Here is a 13,973-nt window from a genome sequence, read left to right on the forward strand (position 1 = left end):
GTTAATCTCTTCTTCAAATTCTTGTTGTTTTGTTTGTTGTTGGACGCATAAATACAGTTGAAGTCGGAAGTTTACATACACATTCGCCAAATACATTTAAACTCAGGTTTTCACAATTCCTGACATTTAATCCTAGTACAAATTCGCTGTTTTAGGTTAGGATCACCACTTTATTTTAAGAATGTGAAATGTCAGAATAATAGTAGAGAAAATGATTTATTTCAGCTTTTATTTCTTTCATCACATTCCCAGCGGGTCAGAAGTTTACATACACTCAATTAGTATTTGGTAGCATTGCCTTTAAATTGTTTAACTTGGGTTAAACGTTTTGGGTAGCCTTCCTCAAGCTTCCCACAATAAGTTGGGTGAATTTTGGCCCATTCCCCCTTACAAAGCGTGTAACTGAGTCAGGTTTGTAGGCCTCCTTGCTCGCACACGCTTTTTCAATTCTGACCAAACATTTTCTATAGGATTGAGGTCAGGGCTTTGTGATGGCTACTCCAATACTTTGACTTTGTTGTCCTTAATACATTTTAACACAACTTTGGAAGTATACTTGGGTTCATTGTCCATTTGGAAGACTCATTTGCGTCCAAGCTTTAACTTCCTGACTGATGTCTTGAGATGTTGCTTCAATTTATCCACATAATTTCCCTCCTCATGATACCATCTATTTTGTGAATTGCACCAGTCCCTCCTGCAGCAAAGCATCCCCACAACATGATGCCGCCACCCCTATGCTTCATGGTTGGGATGGTGTTCTTTGGCTTGCAAGCCTCACCCTTTTTCCTCCAAACATAACGATGGTCATTATGGCCAAACAGTTATATTTTTGTTTCATCAGACCGGAGGACATTTTTCCAAAAAGTACAATCTTTGTTCCCATGTGCAGTTAGTCAAACCGTAGTCTGGCTTTTTTATGGCGGTTTTGGAGCAGTGGCTTCTTCTTTGCTGTGTGGCCTTTCAGGTTATGTCGATATAGGACTTGTTTTACTGTGGATAGAGATACTTTTGTAACTGTTTTCTCCAGCATCTTCACAAGATCATTTGCTGTTGTTCTGGGATTGATTTACACTTTTCGCAACAATGTACATTCATCTCTAGGAGACAGAATGTGTCTCCTTCCTGAGCGGTATGACGGCTGCGTGGTCCCATGGTGTTTATACTTGTGTACTATTATTTGTACAGATGAACATGGTACCTTCTGGCTTTTGGAAAATGCTTCCAGGGATGAACCAGACTTGTGGAGGTCTACAATTTATTTTCTGAGGTCTTTATTTTGATTTTCCCATGATGTCAAGGAAAAAGGCACTGAGTTTGAAGGTAGGCCTTGAAATACATCCACAGGTACACGCCCATTTGACTCAAACATCCAGAGTGGTGAGTCTTACTACTGATGACCTTCCCTTTAAATGCACCTCTTAAAACTGCTACACCTGCAGAGTGGTTGTTGCCATACGATAACCAGATACTGTCACCCTATTGATTTTTTCAAAAAACTAGATCGGAAGAACAAGCATGAGTCTTTATTTTTTTATTTTACATTTAACTTGACAAGTCAGTTAATAAGAAGAAATTCTTATATACACTGACAGCCTAGGAACAGTGGGTTAACTGGTCTAGGAACAGTGGGTTAACTGGTCTAGGAACAGTGGGTTAACTGGTCTAGGAACAGTGGGTTAACTGGTCTAGGAACAGTGGGTTTACTGGTCTAGGAACAGTGGGTTAAGTGCCTTGTTCAGGGGCAGAACAACACATGTTTACCATGTCGGCTCGGGATTAGATCTAGCAACCTTTCGATAACTGCCCCAACGCTCTAACCACTTGGCTACCTGCCACCCATTAGTCTCTTGTAGAAAGTAAAAGTCTGCATTAAACCATTTGCAATACCAGAAAATAGCCTTACATTTTAATAAATTATGAATACCCCTGATATTAATTGAACAAAGAGAAAAAGACAAACTTCAACAAACAACCTTGTTATGCCAATATAAGCTTTTCCTAAGGATATATAACCCCTCCAACAAAAAACGAAGAGATACTGGTCATAAAGTTACCATATTATTCTTACTCCCACAAAAGGGGGATACATTGTGTAGACCTTACAATAAGCAGTTATTCACCCATAGTTAGTGTTTAGTCTACCAGTTTTCAGGTCAGCCTTTTCTCATTCAAGTGTTTGTGTAAATTCATTCCAATAAAAAGCTGCTTTTCGCCTGGCAATTAGGCAGTGTTTAGGCCTAGCAGTTCTTGCTGAGTTAGACTCTGGCTCTCAAATGTTCTGATTTGTCCGCATTTCTTTCCCATCGATGATCACTCTTGCACTGACAAAAAATTCTGTTTCCCCTGCCTTTCGAGCTGCAGCCACCATCCGCCACAGTTTCTCTCATGTAATTTTGTCAGCTGAGGTCAGATCTTCCGTGAACCTCAATTTTTGCTTGATGAGGAACGCACAATTTTTCGCTTGGCTCCAGAGAGGATCCTGTGTAAGTTCCATCAATCAATCAAATGTATTTATAAAGCCCTTCTTACATCAGCTGATGTCACAAAGTGCTGTGAGGGGTGGACAGTCCTCTTCTGAGGGGTGGAGGGGTGGACAGTCCTCTTCAGTCCTCTTCTGGCTGTGCCGGGTGGAGATTATAACAGAACATGGCCAAGATGTTCAAATGTTCATAAATGACCAGCAGGATCAAATAATAATAATCACAGTGGTTGTCGAGGGTGAAACAGGTCAGCACCTCAGGAGTAAATGCCCGTTGGCTTTTCATAGCCGATCATTCAGAGTATCTCTACCGCTCCTGCTGTCTCTAGAGAGTTGAAAACAGTATGTCTGGGACAGGTAGCACGTCCAGTGAACAGGTCAGCGTTCCATAGCCACAGACAGAACAGTTGAAACTGGAGCAGCTTCACGGCCAGGTGGACTGGGGACTGCAAGGAGTCATCAGGCCAGGTAGTCCTGAGGCATGGTCCTAGGGCTCAGAAAGAAAGAAAGAAAGAAAGAAAGAAAGAAAGAAAGAAAGAAAGAAAGAAAGAAAAAGAAAGAAAGAGAGAAAGAAAGAAAGAAAGAAAGAGAATTAGAGAGAGCATACTTAAATTCACACAGGACACCAGATAAGACAGGAGAAATACTCCAGATATAACAGACTGACCCGAGCCCCCCGACACAAACTACTGCAGCATAAATACTGGAGGCTGAGGCAGGAGGGGTCGGGAGACACTGTGGCCCCATCCGACGATACACCCGGACAGGGCCAAACAGGCAGGATATAACCCCGCCCACTGTTCCAAAGCACAGCCCCCACACCACTAGAGGGATATCCTCAACCACCAGCGTGGCCTCGTGGTTAGAGCGTTGGACTAGTAACCGGAAGGTTGCGAGTTCAAACCCCGAGCTGACAAGGTACAAATCTGTCGTTCTGCCCCTGAACAGGCAGTTAACCCACTGTTCCCAGGCCGTCATTGAAAATAAAAATATGTTCTTAACTGACTTGCCTGGTTAAATAAAGGTAAAAAAAAAAAAAAATAATAATAAAAACTTTACCATCCTGAGAAAAGGCAGAGTATAGCCCACAAAGATCTCCGCCACGGCAAAACCCAAGGGGGGGCGTCAATCCGGACAGGAAGATCACGTTAGTGACTCAACCCACTCAAGAGACGCACCCCTCCTAGGGACGGCATGGAAGAGCACCAGTAAGCCAGTGACTCTGCCCCTGTAATAGAGTTAGAGGCAGAGAATCCCAGCGGAGAGAGGGGAACCGGCCAGGCAGAGACAGCAAGGGCGGTTCGTTGCTCCAGTACCTTTCCAGTGCCTTTCCGTTCACCTTCACAGTCCTGGGCCAGACTACACTCAATCATAGGACCTACTGAATAGATGAGTCTTCAATAAAGACTTGAAGGTTGAGACCGAGTCTGCGTCTCTCACATGGCCATTCCATAAAATAGAGCTCAATAGGAGAAAGCCCTGCCTCCAGCTGTTTGTTTAAAAAAATTATAGGGACAGTAAGGAGGCCTGCGTCTTGTGACCGTAGCATACATGTAGGTATGTACAGCAGAACCAAAACGGAAAGATAGGTAGGAGCAAGCCCATGTAATGCTTTGTAGGTTAGCAGTGAAACCTTGAAATCAGCCCTTGCATTAACAGGAAGCCAGTGTAGAGAGGCGAGCACTGGAGTAATATTATACTTTTTTTTGTTTCTAGTCAAGGTTCTAGCAGCCGTGTTTAGCACTAACTGAAGTTTATTTAGTGCTTTATCCAGTTATTTAGTGCTTTATCCGGGTAGCCGGAAAGTAGAACATTGCAGTAGTCCAACCTACTGCAATGTGACAAAAGTGACAAAAGCATGGATTCATTTTTCTGCATAGTTTTTGGACAGAAAGTTTCTGATTTTTGCAATGTTACATAGATGGAAAAAAGCTGTCCTACAACCATCAAGATTAATTGTCAGATTCAACAGAAGATCTCTTTGTTTCTTGGGACCTAGAACAAGCATCTCTGTTTTGTTCGAGTTTAAAAGTAAAACATTTGCAGCCATCCACGTCCTTATGTCTGAAACCTTGAGGAACGCCGAAATTTACAGTTGATTTGTCAGAGGACAAACCATCCACAGAGACAAACTGATATCTTTCTGACAGATAAGATCTAAACCAGGCCAGAACTTGTCTGTGTAGACCAATTTGGGTTTCCAATCTCTCCAAAAGAATGTGGAGATCGATGGTATCAAAAGCTGCACTAAGGTCTAAGAGCACGAGGAAAGATGCAGGGCCTCGGTCTGACGCCATTAAAAGGTAATTTACCACCTTCACAAGTGCAGTCTCAGTGCTATGATGGGGTCTAAAGCCAGACTGAAGCGTTTCGTATACATTGTTGTCTTCAGGAAGGTAATGAGTTGCTGCGCAACAGCTTTTTCTAACATTTTTGAGAGGAATGGGAGATTCGATATAGGCTGATAGTTTTTTATATTTTCTTGGTCAAGGTTTGGCTTTTTCAATAAAGGCTTTATTACTGCCACGTTTAGTGAGTTTGGTACACATCCGGTGGATAAGGAGCCGTTTATTATGTTCAACAGAGGAGGGCCAAGCACAGGAAGCAGCTCTTTCAGTAGTTTAGTTGGAATAGGGTCCAGTATGCAGCTTGAAGGTTTCATCATTGTGTCAAGAGATATAGTACTAAAACACTTGAGTGTCTTCCTTGATTCTAGGTCCTGGCAGAGTTGTGCAGACTTAGGACAACTGAGCTTTGGAGGAATACGCAGATTGAAAGAGGAGTCCATAATTTGCTTTCTAATGATCATGATCTTTTCCTCAAAGAAGTTCCTGAATTTATTACTGCTGAAGTGAAAGCCATCCTCCCTTGGGGAATGCTGCTTTTTAGTTAGCTTTGCGACAGTATCAAAAATACATTTTGGATTGTTCTTATTTTCCTCAATTAAGTTGGAAAAATAGGATGATCGAGCAGCAGTGGGGGCTCTTCGATACTGCACGGCACTGTCTTTCCAAGCTAGTCGGAAGACTTCCAGTTTGGTGTGGCGCCATTTCCGTTCCAATTTTCTGGAAGCTTGCTTCAGAGCTCGGGTATTTCCTGTATACCAGGGAGCTAGTTTCTTATGACAAATGTTTTTTGTTTTTGGGGGTGCGACTGCATCTAGGGTATTGCGCAAGGTTAAATTGAGTTCCTCAGTTAGGTGGTTAACTCATTTTTATACAATGACGTCCTTGGGTAGGCGGAGGAAGTCTGGAAGGGCATCAAGGAATCTTTGGGTTGTCCAATAATTAATAGCACGACTTTTGAGGATCCTTTGTTGGGGTCTGAGCAGATTATTTGTTGAGATTTCAAACATAATAAAATGGTGGTCCGATAGTCCAGGATCATGAGGAAAAACATTTAGATCCACAACATTTATTCCACGGGACAAAACTAGGTCCAGGGTATGACTGTGGCAGTGAGTAGGTCCGGAGACATGTTGGACAAAACCCACTGAGTCGATGATGGTTCCGAAAGCATTTTGGAGTGGGTATGTAGACTTTTCCAAGTGAATATTAATTCTTAGGGCTGCAATCCCGTTAACGGGATCGATATGACAACAGCCAGTGAAAGTGCAGGGCGCCAAATTCAAAACAACAGAAATCTCATAATTAAAATTCCTCAAACATACATGTATCTTACACCATTTTAAAGGTAATCTTGTTGTTAATCCCTCCACAGTGTCCGATTCCGAATAGGCTTTACAGCGAAAGCACCACAAACAATTGTTAGGTCACCACCAAGCCACAGAAAAACACAGCCATTTTTCCAGTCAAAGATAGCAGTCACAAAAAGCACAAATAGAGATAAGATTCATCACTAACCTTTGATGATATTCATCAGATGACACTCATAGGACTTCATGTTACACAATACATGTATGTTTTGTTTAATAAAGTTCATATTTATATTAAAAAAATCAGAGTTTACATTGACGCGTTACGTTTACTAGTTCCAAAAACATCCAGTGATTTTTCATAGCCACATCAATTTTACAGAAATAATCATCATAAATGTTGATGAAAATACAAGTGTTACACATGGAATTATATATATACTTCTCCTTCATGCAACCGCTTTGTTAGAATTTTTTTTTTTAAATTACGGAAAAAGCAAACCATACAATAATCTGAGAACGGCGCTCAGAATTCTTTTTTTTAATCTGCCATGTTGGAGTCACCAGAAATCAGAAATAACATTATAAATATTCCCTTAACTTTGATGATCTTCATCAGAATGCACTCCCAGGAATACTAGTTCCAAAATAAATGTTTGATTTGTTCGATAATGTCCATTATTTATGTCCAAGTAGCTACTTTTGTTAGGGTGTTTAGTACACAAATCCAAACGCTCGTGCAGGTCCAGCCAAACGTCGGACGAAAAGTTTATTTCAAAAAGTTATATTACAGGTCATAGAAACATTTCAAACTAAGTATAGAATCAATCTTTAGGATGTTTTTATCATAAATCTTCAATAACGTTCCAACCGGAGAATTCAATTGTCTATAGAAAAGCCATGGAACGCTGGTCGGTCTCATGTGAAATGCGCATGACCAGGACCTGGCTCTCTGCCAGACCACTGACTCAAAGAGCTCTCATCCGGCTCCACATCACAGTAGACGCATCATTCAAGTTTCTAAAGACGTTTGACATCTTGTGGAAGCCCTAGGAAGTGCAACATAACGAATATCCCACTGTGTATTCGATAGGCCTGAGTTAAAAAACTACAAACCTCAGATTTCCCACCTCCTGTTTGGATTTTTTCTCAGGTTTTTGTCTGCCATATGAGTTATGTTATACTCACAGACATCATTCAAACAGTTTTACAAACTTCAGAGTGTTTTCTATCCAAATGTAATAATAATAATATGCATATATTAGCAACTGGAACTGAGGAGCAGGCCGTTTACTCTGGGCACCTTATTCATCCAAGCTTCTCAATACTGCCCCTGCAGCCATAATTAAAGTCACCAAAAAAGTGAATATTATCTGCCATGACTACAAGGTCCGATAGGAAGTTAGATTTATTGGTGATCCGGGTGATGGTTGTCACTTGTCTTGATCTTTGAGTCTTCCTAAACGATGAACGATGTCCACATTTTCCTGAAGTTTGGCTTTTGATTCGGGAATGACAGCTCCTCAGATGTCAACAACTCTGCATTTGATGTCCTCACACGCCTGCTTTGAAATTCCATGGAGCCTCAGGTTCTACCTGCGCTGGTATCTATCCGCCTCATTCACATTTTGCTCGGGTTCAGCCACCTTCTTTTCATTTTCCTGGCAGATAACTTCCACTTTCTTCATGTCACATTTGAGGGGTTTCACTTCTTCATAGATAAAGTCAAGTTTTTTTATGGCCTCAATTTTCATCGTATTCTCCCTAACCATGTCCTCCAAGCCATTTCATCTATCTTTTCTATCAAAAGCATCACAATATTATTTTGCATTTCAAGAAATGACATACCCTCTTCCCTCATCTTTTCCCCCTGGGGCTTGACTGTAGTGCCGGGGTCGTAAGGTAACGGCCCGAGGTGGGGGCTGGATGGGCACAAATTGTGAGCATTGTTGTCCGTGCTCACCATATTTTCATCACCCATAGCACCCCTCCACAGTTACATTCTGAAGAGGAGTATCCAAAATCATACAATCTTTTGCTGTTAATTGTACATCTAAGGATTTCTCAATTTCTTTTCTTTTGGTTCTGGAAGTTTCCATGTAGACAAGCTAGTTTTTGAGCTAGCTAACTGATCTGGCTATCTAGTGTTGTCGCTAACTTTATAGTTTTAGAGGTAAATAACTTGCAGTAAGTAATCAATTACTTGGGTAAATTAACTAAACCATATTCATCCAGGGTTTTTATGTCCTTAGAAATGACCAAATGTATATACAGTGCCTTGTGAAGGTATTCGGCCCCCTTGAACTTTGCGACCTTTTGCCACATTTCAGGCTTCAAACATAAAGATATAAAACTGTATTTTTTTGTGAAGAATCAACAACAAGTGGGACACAATCATGAAGTGGAACGACATTTATTGAATATTTCAAACTTTTTTAACAAATCAAAAACTGAAAAATTGGGCGTGCAAAATTGTGTTCCAATTCATCCCAAAGGTGTTTGATGGGGTTGAGGTCAGGGCTCTGTGCAGGCCAGTCAAGTTCTTCCACACCGATCTCGACAAACCATGTCTGTATGGACCTCGCTTTCTGCACGGGGGCATTGTCATGCTGAAACAGGAAAGGGCAGTCCCAAACCTGTTGCCACAAAGTTGGAATCACAGAATCGTCTAGAATGTCATTATATGCTGTCGCGTTAAGATTTACCTTTACAGGGCCTCCCAAGTGGTGCATTGGTCTAAGGCACTGCATCGCTGTGCTAGCTGTGCCACTAGAGATCCTGGTGTGAGTCCAGGTTCTGTTGCACCCGGCCGCGACTGGGAGAGTCCAGTGTCTTCCGGGTTAGGAGAGGGTTTGGCCAGCAGGGATGTTCTTGTCCCATCGCGCACCAGTGACTCCTAATAATAATAATAATAATAATAATAATAATAAATAATATATGCCATTTAGCAGACGCTTTTATCCAAAGCGACTTACAGTCATGTGTGCATACATTCTACTCCTGTGGCGGGCCGGGCACAATGCATGCTGACATGGTTGCCAGGTGTACAGTGTTTCCTCCAACACATTGGTGCGGCTGGCTTCCGGGTTAAGTGGGCATTGTGTCAAGATGCAGTGCTGCGTGGCTGGGTTGTGTTTCAGAGGACGCAGGGCTCTCGACCTTTGCCTCTCCCGAGTCCGTATGGGAGTTGCAGTGAGGGGACAAGATTGTAACTACCAATTGGATACCATGAAATGGAAAAGGTATATATATGTATTTCCCTTCACTGGAACTAAGGGGTCTAGCCCAAGCCATGAAAATAATTATTCCTCCTACACCAAAATGTATAGTTTGCACTATGCATTGGGTCAGGTCGCTTTCTCCTGGCATCTGCCAAACCCAGATTTGTCGGCCGGACTGCCAGATGATGAAGCGTGATTCATCACTCCAGAGAACATGTTTCCACTGCTGCGGAGTCCAATAGCAGCGAGCTTTACACCACCCCAGCCGACTCATGCGCATTGTGATCTTAGGCTTGTGTGCGGCTACTCGGCCATGGAAACCCATTTCATGAAGATCCTGACGAACAGTTATTGTGCTGACGTTGCTTCCAGAGGCAGTTTGGAACTCAGTAGTGAGTGTTGGAACTGAAGACAGAAATGTTTAAGCACTACGCGCTTCAGCACTCGGCGATCCCCTTCTGTGAGCTTGTGTTGCTTACCACTTTGCGGCTGAGCCGTTGTTGCTCCTAGATGTTTCCACTTCAGAATAACAGCACTTACAGTTGACCATGGCATCCTATATTACATTTACGCAAATCATGAATGCTTTTAAAAATATCTATATATTTATTACTTTTCAAACAAATGTTACATTTCCATGGAAAACATGGGTAGCCACGAGAAAGACCCCCCCCCCCAAATAGTGATCGACTACCGAGGATCACTATGGGGAGCAATCAGGTGATGTTGGTTTGTATACAATCGCCCAACCTTAACACACACACACACTCTCTGTGTGGTTACAGTAGGCTAACGTATGTCAATGGTTTTAGGAACAGCAGTAACATCAGGCAGGATTTAGGCTTCCAACTGCCTAGCCAGTTGTAGCTCAATCTTGGGTGCAATGATCACGTTCCGCACTGACTGACTGTGTGGAGGCTCATTGGTTTAAGGTTATGTTAGCCTACATGCTACACTAGCAAAGTTATAAATGATATAGCTGTCAGCTATATTAGCCACAACTTACCGTTCTTTGTGCAGCTTCAAATGTCGAACATAGTTGGAAATTGTTGCGCATCTGTCTGTAATTTTCTTCCAGCATGTTTTGCAAGTTGCAATCCATTTTTTGTTGATACAGCTTCGTCTTTATATCTGAAAATAATTATTTGGGGTATCATCTTTCCAAGGGCTCCATCTGAATTCACCCGCCGATGTTCCTCTGCACTGCAAAGCACAACTTTTTCTCAGCTGGCACAATTTGATTGGCTGCTGTCCGATTCAAACTGTAATCCTTTAAATGAAGAGTTGATGCGCTGCACACTTTTTAAAAATAGCATCATGTTTAATATTTGGGCTTGGGGAGGGTATCAAGTCAGGTTGCGTCAAAAGGCTCAAGTCCAAGTTAAGCCACGAGTCACTGATGTTAAAATCAAAGTCGAGTTGCAAGTCATCATATTTGTGACTCAAGTCTGACTCGTGTCCAAGTCATGTGACTCGAGTCCACACCTCTGACTGGTACACCTGTGTTCAATCTGTTTACCCATCGCTGGGTTTTCTAGGCAGGCTCCCAAACTACCCCAAAGTATGGTGCTTCTGCTGCAGAATTGAGCTGCATTATCTGTTTTGTTTTCCACTGGTTAATCGTCTCTTTCTGTGTTTCACTGAGAATAGCACAATAAAAAACTTGATTAATCTCATAGATCTAATTAAGTTACCTGTAAAAGGTATACCAATCATCAGCATATCCTTTGGGTGTCGATCACTACAGTTTCAGTTCCCTAATATATTTTTGTTCTGACAGATAAGGGGCAGAGTTGTGAAAGGTCTTAAAGGTAATGGATTGGGACCGACAGAGACTTAGTGCTGTCTGCCGTTTTGGTCAACTCTCTCTCTCTGAGTTGAGACACAACTCAGGAAAAATACCCTGAGGACAGTAAAATGAATCCCAGAACATGTGGCCAGTGAACACAGATGTAGACCACCACAGTCAATATTATTAGTGTTCAGATGTGAATCCAATCCAAGTCCAAACATCCTAGGCAGTATAGGTAGTATAAACCGGTACGGTTTGGTTTTTACCCTAGCACTACACAGCTGATTCAAATAATCAAAGCTTGATGATGAGTTGGTTATTTGAGTCAGCTGGGTAGTGCTAGGGCAAAAGCCAAAACATGCACTCAGGATGGGCCCCAGGACCGAGTTTGGGAAACCCTGGTATAGCCTACCGTTTTTTCTTGCATCTTACTTGAACAGACAACTGAAAATGTGGATGTTCGTTGTGAAGCTAACATGATAGGTTATCAATTTCTAGTGAAATTATGAGTCTTGAGATGAGCTTTTCACACACTACCACAGCCATCATGCCAGCACAACTAATGTCTCTCGAATATCATTAGTGTTAGGCCTAGGCCCTTCTTAAAGCATAACATACTACGATAGGCCTACATTTCTTCTGAAATTACGCATTTGAAGTTAAAAAAAAGAAATTATATATACAATACCAGTCAAAAGTTTGGACACGCCTACTCATTCAAAGGTTTTTATTTATTTGTACTATTTTCTACATTGCAGAATAATAGTGAAGACAACACAACTATGAAATAGCACATATGGAATCATGTAGTAACCAAAAAAGTGTTAAACAAACCTAAATATATTTTATATTTGAAATTCTTCAAAGTAGCCACCCACAATCACCCTTGACAGCTTTGCCCACTCTTGGCATTCTCTCAACCAGCTTCACCTGAAATGCTTTTCCAACAGTCTTGAAGGAGTTTCCACATATGTTGAGCACTTGTTGGCTGCTTTTAGTGTCCTTTAGTAGTAGTTTCTTTGTAGCAATTCAATCATGAAGGCCTGATTTACGCAGTCTCCTCTGAACAATTGACATTGAGATGTGTCTGTCAATTGAACTCTGTGAAACATTTATTTGGGCTGCAATCTGAGGTGCAGTTAATCTGAGGTGCACTTATCCTCTGCAGCGGAGGTAACTCTGGGTCTTCCTTTCCTGTGGCAGTCCTCATGAGAGCCAGTTTCATCATTGTTCTTGATGTTTTTTGCAACTGCACTTTAAGAAACGTTCAAAGTTCTTGAAATGTTCCGCATTGAATGATATTCCTGTCTTAACGTAATGATAAAGTCGTTTCTCTTTGCTTATTTGAGCTGTTCTTGCCATAATATGGACCTGGTCTTTTACCAAATAGGACTATCTTCTGTGTGTGTGTGTGTGTGTGTGTGTGTGTGTGTGTGTGTGTGTGTGTGTGTGTGTGTGTGTGTGTGTGTGTGTGTGTGTGTGTGTGTGTGTGTGTGTGTGTGTGTGTGTGTGTGTGTGTGTGTGTGTGTGTGTGTGTGTGTGTGCGTGTGCATGTGTCTGTGCAAATGTTTGTGTTGCTTCACAGTCCCCACTGTTCCATAAGGTGTTTTTTTATCTTTATTTTCTGATTTTACTGCTTGCGTCAGTTACTTGATGTGGAATAGAGTTCCATGTAGTCATGTCTCTATGTAGTACTGTGTGCCTCCCATAGTCTGTTCTGGACTTGGGGACTGTGAAGAGACCTCTTGTGGCATGTCTTGTGGGGTATGCATGAGTGTCCGAGCTGTGTGCCAGTAGTTTAGACAGACAGCTCGGTGCATTCAACTTGTCAATACCTCTCATAAATAAAAGTAGTGATGAAGTCAATCTCTTCTCCACTTTCAGGCAGGAGAGATTGATATGCATATGATTAATATTAGCTCTCTGTGTACATCTAAAGGCCATCCGTGCTGCCCTGTTCTGAGCCAATTGCAATTTTCCTAAGTCCTTTTTTGTGGCACCTGACCATACGACTCAACAGTAGTCCAGGTGTTACAAAACTAGGACCTGTAGGACCTGCCTTGTTGATAGTGTTGTTAAACTAGGGCCTGTAGGTCCTGCCTTGTTGATAGTGTTGTTAAACTAGGGCCTGTAGGTCCTGCCTTGTTGATAGTGTTGTTAAACTAGGGCCTGTAGGACCTGCCTTGTTGATAGTGTTGTTAAACTAGGGCCTGTAGGTCCTGCCTTGTTGATAGTGTTGTTAAACTAGGGCCTGTAGGACCTGCCTTGTTGATAGTGTTGTTAAACTAGGGCCTGTAGGTCCTGCCTTGTTGATAGTGTTGTTAAACTAGGGCCTGTATGACCTGCCTTGTTGATAGTGTTGTTAAACTAGGGCCTGTAGGACCTGCCTTGTTGATAGTGTTGTTAAACTAGGGCCTGTAGGACCTGCCTTGTTGATAGTGTTGTTAAACTAGGGCCTGTAGGACCTGCCTTGTTGATAGTGTTGTTAAACTAGGGCCTGTAGGTCCTGCCTTGTTGATAGTGTTGTTAAACTAGGGCCTGTAGGACCTGCCTTGTTGATAGTGTTGTTAAACTAGGGCCTGTAGGACCTGCCTTGTTGATAGTGTTGTTAATAATGCAGAGCATCACATTTTTATAGACAGACTTCTCCCCATCTTAGCTACTGTTGCATCAATATGTTTTGACCATGACAGTTTACAATCCAGTGTTACTCCAATCAGTTTAGTGATCTCAACTTGCTCAATTTCCACATTATTTATTACAATATTTAGTTGAGGTTTAGGGTTTAAAAAATATTTAGAGCTAACATTCCTTGCCACCCAC

The sequence above is a fragment of the Oncorhynchus keta genome, chromosome 6 (genome assembly GCF_023373465.1).
Source record: "Oncorhynchus keta strain PuntledgeMale-10-30-2019 chromosome 6, Oket_V2, whole genome shotgun sequence".
Taxonomy (NCBI): Eukaryota; Metazoa; Chordata; class Actinopteri; order Salmoniformes; family Salmonidae; genus Oncorhynchus; species Oncorhynchus keta.